The sequence below is a fragment of the Anolis carolinensis genome, chromosome 6 (genome assembly GCF_035594765.1).
Source record: "Anolis carolinensis isolate JA03-04 chromosome 6, rAnoCar3.1.pri, whole genome shotgun sequence".
In the NCBI taxonomy this organism is placed as follows: domain Eukaryota; kingdom Metazoa; phylum Chordata; class Lepidosauria; order Squamata; family Dactyloidae; genus Anolis; species Anolis carolinensis.
Window position 1 is genome coordinate 115,115,732 of NC_085846.1, and position 8,072 is coordinate 115,123,803.

An 8,072-nucleotide genomic window follows, 5' to 3' on the forward strand; every position below is an offset into this window, starting at 1 on the left:
TATTATTATTATTATTAATTATTATTATTATTCAGGTCAACAACCAAACCTTCAGGTCAGCAGTCTAGCCGGCACAAGGGTTTAACTCATTGCACCACCGCGGCTCGTTACTTTCAAAGTAAGGACTGCACAATTAAACAGGAAATAATACTTTCAAACCAGGAACAGAAAAGTTTTCAAATTTGTTACATAGTGTAATCAAAGTCAAACCCGCAAATGTGGAAGGACACCCTTGCAACCATATGCCATTGGAAACGGGTAGCTTCCAAGTAATGTCCAAGTTTGGCAGCTTTTATATCTCCAAAGATTTACAGAAATGCAAGTGAATGACAAGAAGCAACACCTCTCTCTAATCCTTCAACAACAAATGCGGGTCTTCTATATGGATCGGCATTCATCTGTTCCGAACGCAAAAGGGGGACATAACTGCCATTGCAGCCACTCCATGTCACTGAGATACCGCTCTTAAAATAGACCCAGCTGTCATTCTCCGTCTTTTTTCAGAGCCCATCTGTAGAAATGCAAGCCGAGGAACGGGGAAGGGGGGCTAGGACCAAGGCCCACCGAAAAAGAGCAGTGAGGTCAGAGAAATTAACCAAAGACCGAAAAAAAAGCATTGACGAAACCAAAATGGGGAGAAAGCAAACATTCCTTTCTGTCCATTTCCATCTCTATCACGGCAAAAGAATCCCATCAATCTGAGTGTAAGACTGAGGCCTTATAACCCAGAATATCAAGCAGAAAATCCCACAATATCTGCCTTGAATTGGGTTTCCTGTGTCTGTCCACACTGCCATATATTCCAATTCAAAGCAAAAAATGTGGGATTTTGTTCAGCTTTGTGGAAAGCCCCTGAGCCAAATCTGAACTTAAACATCTCCAATTTGAGCCCCTTGTCAAATTGCTCTGTTTTCTTCTTTGTAACAGCTGAAAAACACAAGTTTCTGTCATCACCCTTAAGGGAACCATCTCAAGTCTTGACCTTCAACTTTCAGGTTCGTTTCAACAAAAGTTACCAATCTTTCAGGCCTTTCTTTCCAAAGACATTCATTATCCAGACACCTGGAAGCTTACCTGGAGTCTTGTTTAAACTTGAGCGAAACAGGCCACTTGCATTGGAATGGCAGAAAGGAGATCCTTGTGGAGCTGAGGCCAAGGGGACGAGGGTGGCGAAGGGGGCATGGGGAGACCCGGTGGATGTCGGCCTCCCCGCTTTTGTGCCCAGGAAGAAATAAAACAGAAACCCCGGTGAGGTTGGGGACTTGCGGACGGCGATGCCTTCAGTCCCCCCAATGTGGCTCCAGAGCTCCAGGGCTTAGCCTCCCCCCGGCCCCTCCCTCCGGCCACCGTCCGACAGTCCAGTTGGGCAGCCAAAAGGGCCTCCCATGTCCAAAATAGCCCCCGGTGTCATCTAACAGGCAGATTGCATTTCAGACGGTGGAGAGACGAAAGGGCACCGTCTTTTAGGAAGCCCAACACTGGGAGACAGGCTCTCCGAGAAGAGTTACAAGAGACCCCAAAGGCCATCCAGTCCAACCCCATTCTGCCATGCAGGAAAATACAATCAAAGTCCTCCTGATGGATGGTCATCTGGCTTGTCTTCCAGAGAAGGAGGCTCCACCAAATTGCAAGGCAGCAGAATATTCCTCTGCTGAACAGCTCTTACTGTTACCCTGTTTCCCCTAAAATAAGACATCCCCAGAAAATAAGACCTAGTCGAGGTTTTGCTGAATTGCTAAATATAAGGCCTCCCCCGAAAGTAAGACCTAGCAAAGTTTTTGTTTGGAAGCATGCCCAATGAACAGAACACCAAAGCATGCAGATTTGGTAAATGTATGTACCATAGAGTGTTGTACATGGAAATAATGGTAGTAACAAGAAATTCTTGATAGGATCCACAGTTGTGCTGGTTTGTGATGACATCTACTGTACAAGTGTACAGTATACAATAAATGTTCATTTTTTTGTTCAACAATAAATGTGAATTCTTCTTCATGGAAAAATAAGACATCCCCTGAAAATAAGACCTAGAGCATCTTTGGGAACAAAAATTAATATAAGACACTGTTTTATTTTCGGGGAAACACGGTAGGAAGTTCTTCGTAATGTGTTGTCGAAGGCTTTCATGGCCAGGATCACAGGGTTGTTGTATGTTTTCCAGGCTGTATGGCCATGTTCCAGGAGTATTCTGTCCTGACGTTTCACCCACATCTATGGCAGGTATCCTCAGAGGTTGTGAGGCATGGAGAAACTAAGCAAGGAAGGTTTATATTTATCTGTGGAAAGTCCAGGGTGAAAGAAGAACTCTTCACAGAAAGAAGAAGACTTTCCACAGATATATATAAACCTTCCTTGCTTAGTTTCTCCATACCTCACAACCTCTGAGGATGCCTGCTATAGATGTGGGCAAAACGTCAGGAGAGAGTATTTCTGGAACATGGCCATACAGCCCGGAAAACATACAACAACACAGTTCTTCCTAATATTTAGGTGAAATCTTTTTTTCCTGCAATTTGAAACCATTGCTTTGTTTCCAGTGAGGGGAAGTCATAATAAGGAGGAGGGAGCAAGCTTATTTTCTAGGGTTGCGTGTTTTCCAGGCTGTATGGCCATGTTCCAGAAGTATTCTCTCCTGATGTTTTGCCCACATCTATGGAAGACATCCTCAGATGTACCTCACAACCTCTGAGGATGCCTGCCACAGATGTGGGTGAAACGTCAGGAGAGAATGCTTCTGGAACATGGCCATACAGCCTGGAAAACATACAACAACCCTGTGATTCCGGCCATGAAAACCTTTGACAACACAGCTAATTTTCTGCTGCCCTGGAGACTAGGACGGAGAGCAATGGCTTCAAATGACAGGAAAGGAGATTCTACCTGAACATGAGGAACAACTTCCTGTCCTGTTTGTCTTTCAAGAACAGCCTTAAGACATTTTATTTATGATAAGTAAATAAAAACTGCTTTACTTCAGCAAAACATAAAGTACAGCACACTCAGTGGTATAATGCAAAAGAAAGCCAGGAAGTCTTACTTCAGACAAAGAAACAGCAATAAATCCAGAGCAGGCACACAGAGAGCAAAGGCATTAGATTCAGTTTGTTACCAGCAAGAGCTGGCTGCACCTGCTTCGGCTTTCATAGCCCTGGGTCCCACACAGCTGCCAGGGCAGTTCCTAATTACTCAGCTGCATTTCTGGCATCTAATCTAGCAGAACGACGTCTCTGCTTTGTTTCTCTTTGCCTCTCCAGGAATGAGGGTTCTTGCAAAGTCTCATCCTCAGACTCCAACTCACCCTCAGATTCTTGAAGACTTCCCTGAAAATTCCTCACTGTGAGAGAGAGCTGTTCAGCAGTGGAACTCTCTGCTCCAGAGTATGTTGGAGGCTCCTTCTTTGGAGGCTTTGAAACAGAGGCTGGATGGCCATCTGTTAGGGATGCTTTGAAGGCAATTTTCCTGCTTCTTGGCAGAATGGGGTTGGACTGAATGGCCCGCCAGGTCTCTTCCAACTCTGGGATTGTATGATTCCTAGTCTCCAGAGGTTCAGACAACAATCTTTCTCCCTCTCCTCAATGGCATCCTTTCCAATATTGAAACTTGGCTCTCATGTCTCTAAGCCTTCTTTTCCCCAAGCTAAAGGCACCCAATTCTTTGAGTATAAGAAGGGCTACCAAGGTTTTGCTGAAAGTAGTCAAGGTTAACTTAGGGGTGCATCTACACCAGGCATGACTGGGCAAACTTGGGCCCTCCAGGTGTTTTGGACTTCAACTCCCACAATTCCTAACAGCCGATAGGCTGTTAGGAATTGTGGGAGTTGAAGTCCAAAACACCTGGAGGGACCAAGTTTGCCCATACCTTCTCCAGGTTGTGGGAGTTAACTCGGGCGATGGCACTGCTCTCAGCAACAGCTTGGAATACCGTTTTGTCCAAAGCAGAAGACAGAGTCAAGGGAAGGCCGAGCAAGAAATCCAAGGTCAACGATCCACAAAGATCTGCTTGCACCCATTAGAGTAGAAAACAGGTGGCCGCTTCTGTGATTGACAGCATGGAAAGGGATGCACCGGTGTGTGATGGGAGAACATTTCTTTTGCTCTGATAGTAGAGCAAGGACTCGATCAGAAAGGTAGCTTTATTCGTCAACAGGAAAAGAATCCTCCTGTGCAGATATACCGGGTATGGGCAAACTTTGGCCCTCCAGGTGTTTTGGACTTCAACTCCCACAATTCCTAACAGCCGGAAGGCTGTAAGGAATAATAATAATAATAATAATAATAATAATAATAATAATAATAATAATAATAATAATAATAACTTTATTTTTATACCCCGCCCCATCTCCCCGAAGGGACTCGCGGCGGCTTACATGGGGCCTAGCCCGATAAAACAATCAATATCAGTAACACGACTATAAAAAATTATGCCAGTAAAACATCAATAAAAACAATCGTTAAAATCGGCAAGAAGCATACGAAGGAATTGTGAGAGTTGAAGTTCAAAACACCTGGAGGGCCAAAGTTTGTCCATGCCTGGCATATACTTTTAAAAGCACCTTGATTAGAATCATGATGTATATGACAAAGTCAGATAAGACTTTCAACTGACATAAGGATAACCTTCCATTGTCAATAGTCTGCATGAGTGCCTTCAAGTCATCAATTGCAATATGGTGACCCCATGAATTTCCCAGAGTGTTTCTCTTCCTACAATTGCAGGGCTAATATATCCATATTGCCCAGCATTATCATATTGGGCATAATTGAGTTGCCCAAGGTTTCTCATTTGCTTTCCATGGAAGAGTGTGCATTCAAACCCTTGTTTTCCAGAGACCTAGTCCATTGCTCAACTCACTTCACTGTGCTGGCTCAGGAAGGACTACATACTCCAGTATTTTTCCTTGCACAGTGGCCAAACAACCGCTTATGGGAAACAGCAGGACCCAAGCAGGACTGCAATTGTTATAATCCTGTTGGTGTGGTTTATACATAGAACATAGTGACATAGTGACATTCCTGCATAGAATCCTGTTGGTGATGTACCCTGCATAGAAACCTTCCAGTGACATACATGCATAGAACTCTGTCGGTGATGCATCTACAAAGAGCACTGTTGCTGATATTCCTGCATATAATCCTGTTGGTGAAATCATGCCTAGAACCCTGTTGATGTTCCTGCACAGAACCCTTTTGGTGATGCACCAACATAGAATCCTGCTGGTGATATTCATGCATACAACCCTGTCAGTGACATACATGCATAGAACCCAGCTAGTGATGTTCCTGTATAGAATCCTGTTGGTGACATTCATGCATAGAACCCTGTTAATGTTCCTGCATAGAACTCTGCTAGTGATGTTCCTGCATAGAATCCTGTTGGTGACATTCATGCATAGAACCCTGTTGGTGATATACCTGCTTAGAACCCTGTTAGAGACATATGTGCATAGAACTATCAGTGGCGCATATGCAAAAAGCCCTGATGATGATATTCATGCATAGAACGCTGTTGTTATGCCTGCATAGATCCCTATCAGTGTCATACGTGCATAGGAATGTCAGTGACACATCTGCAAAGAACTCGGTTGGTGATGTACCCACGTAGAATCCTGCTGGTGATATTCATACATACAACATTCAGTGACATTCATGCATAGAACCCTGTTGGTGATGTATCTGCATAGAACCCTGTCAGCAACCTGTGTGCATAGAAGTGTCAGTGACAAATCTGCAAAGAACCCTGATGATAATCCTGTATACAATCCTTTTAGTGACATTCATGCATAGAACCCTGTTGATGTTCCTGCATAGACCTCTGTTGGTGATGCACTTGCATAGAAGTCTGCTGGTGACATTCATGCATACAACCTTGTCAGTGACACTCCTGCATAGAACCATGTTGGTGATATACGTATATAGAATCCTGTTGTGCCGCATGTCACTACAGATCATATGCTAACACATATGTCCTTTCTTTGGACCTTGTGCACGAATGATTCTATAGTCCACCCCTCACCCAATCCCCTGGTTTCCTTGAGCCTGGCATGCTGCCATAACCCTTTACTGGACAAGAAGCAAAGACAAGAGGTGCATAGGCAGCACAGCTCTTGGTTTGTGAGCCAGCCATCACCTTCAGGGATCTTCAGCCACAAAGTGTAGGTCTGGGAGGGTTAAGTGATGACACCAATTGACTCGCCTCCCAAGCAAGCAAATGATTACAAAAAAGTGCACTATTATGTGGAAACTACCTTCTGGAGGCAAAAAGAATGCAGAATTGCATGGATAGATAATCATACTATAGATATACAATACAGTGACTCCCATAATTGCAGAACCCATATCTACCATTTCACTTACCTGCACCCAGGAAGAAATGGTCTCCCAAGGAATTGCTACGTTTTCCACGCAACTCTCTGATATGCTTTCCCTGTAACAATGGTTCTCAACCTGCTGTTAGGATTTCTGGGAGTTAAAGGCCAAAACATCTGGAGACCCACAGGTTGAGAACCACTGGCCTAGAAGTTACCAGTGTTGCATTGGAGAACAAATTCCTAGATGTCTCTCCAGGAACCCTAGGTCCTCCAACACAATTCTATGGTAAGCTGGGACTGGAAGTCAGGTCATTTAATCACATTTCATCTTATCCAGTTTGACATAACCACCATCTGGAATGGAATGTATTGTGCACATATCTTACTGCATACATACAGTTTCGGCTGTTCCTTTGCTGTATCCTTTGGAGGATCAATGTCTTGTAAATTGCATCAACTTTAACGTGGGTTTGGACCACATTGAAATGAAAAAAATAAGAGTGGCAAAGAGGCAAGCCCAGAATTCCTCGGGGTTCTGTTCTAAAGTTGCAGAGAATTCTAAGCCAAATTATAGCAACTGAAAGCCAGGTAAGTTAACTAAGTTGTCATGAAGAACAGCCCTGTCAAACGCCTTCAACTGATATAGTTAAGGCGAGGACAGCATGCCACCTTTAATCACCTTGGCCCGGGATGAGCATGGAACTGGAAGCGGAACATTTCAGGGCTGTGGCCTTCCAGACTCACTGCCTCCAGCAGCATAATATAACACAGATCGCATTTCCAAAACCTGGCAGTCGAAGGGCTGCTCTGACGTGTACGGCTGTGGTGAACAACATAGCACTTCTATAGGGCCTTGGCAGTTGAACTACACCACATACATTGCTTGGGATCCAAGCTGTCAATGCATCTGTTGAATGTAATGGGAGTTTAATACTGGCTTCACAGAATCATAGTTGGAAGAGATGGCAAAGGCCATCCAGTCCAACCCCATGTCATCAAATCAAATGTGACCGTTGAACATTGGTTTCCCAACCAAGAAGGCTCTCCAAGATATAATTTCCCAGTGAATTCAATTACCCTTCACATTTTGAAAAGGATTATACCCTTAAACAATCTGCTTTTCATTCAGTGATCAGTTTTTTCGGGGGAAATTGCATTACTGCCCAAGCATAAACCCCCTCAAGTCTCCAGCTATAAATTATGTTGGAATTCTACCAAACGTTGTTAGTTCATGGAAGGACATGTGGCTTAAGGCAGATGAGAACACACTCATATGGTGCAACTCAAGTGTGTTATTGCTGTTTTGTCTCATTGCTCCTGGGATTTTGGATCTTGCACTCTTCAGCATTGAAGAAGTCACTCAAATTACTTAAAGATTGGTCTCTGGAAGGTCCGAATACATCACCCTTCTGGGCAGCTTTCTACCCTAACAGTAACCACAACTATACTGCTAAACGGAATGAAGTAAGAATGCCTCTGCAGGCAAATGGTTTGAACAGACTTATATATGGCCAGATGTCTGAAACAGATTATGGCTGCCATCCTGGAAAGACTTGCTATCAATCCCAATTTTTTGTGTCTGTCAGAAGCGACTTGAGAAACTGCAACACCAAAACACCAGAAGCAACCAATCCCAATGAACTCTAGGGCTTACTCATGAGCATGAATGAGCTATGTAGGATAGGAAAGACCCCTGTGTACTTTCAAATCATTCTGATGTACAGTGACCTTATTGCAGGGTTTTTCTTGGCAAGATTTATTCAAA

The 8,072-nt window shown here is 43.9% G+C and overlaps 1 protein-coding gene across 12 annotated transcripts in view; it reads right to left on the minus strand.

Moving 5' to 3' along the window:
• The window catches only part of obscn (obscurin, cytoskeletal calmodulin and titin-interacting RhoGEF), a 212,538-nt gene extending 211,218 nt beyond the window's left edge, over positions 1 to 1,320 (minus strand). For 10 of the 12 annotated variants that reach the window (XM_062957387.1, XM_062957386.1, XM_062957385.1 and 7 more), the window contains exon 1: positions 1,075 to 1,320. The gene's annotated coding sequence lies outside the window, so the exon portion shown is untranslated. The remainder of the gene's footprint in view (positions 1 to 1,074) is intronic. The other 2 variants (XM_062957388.1, XM_062957389.1) reach the window with 2 other exon arrangements.
• Between the last annotated feature and the right edge of the window lie 6,752 nt (positions 1,321 to 8,072).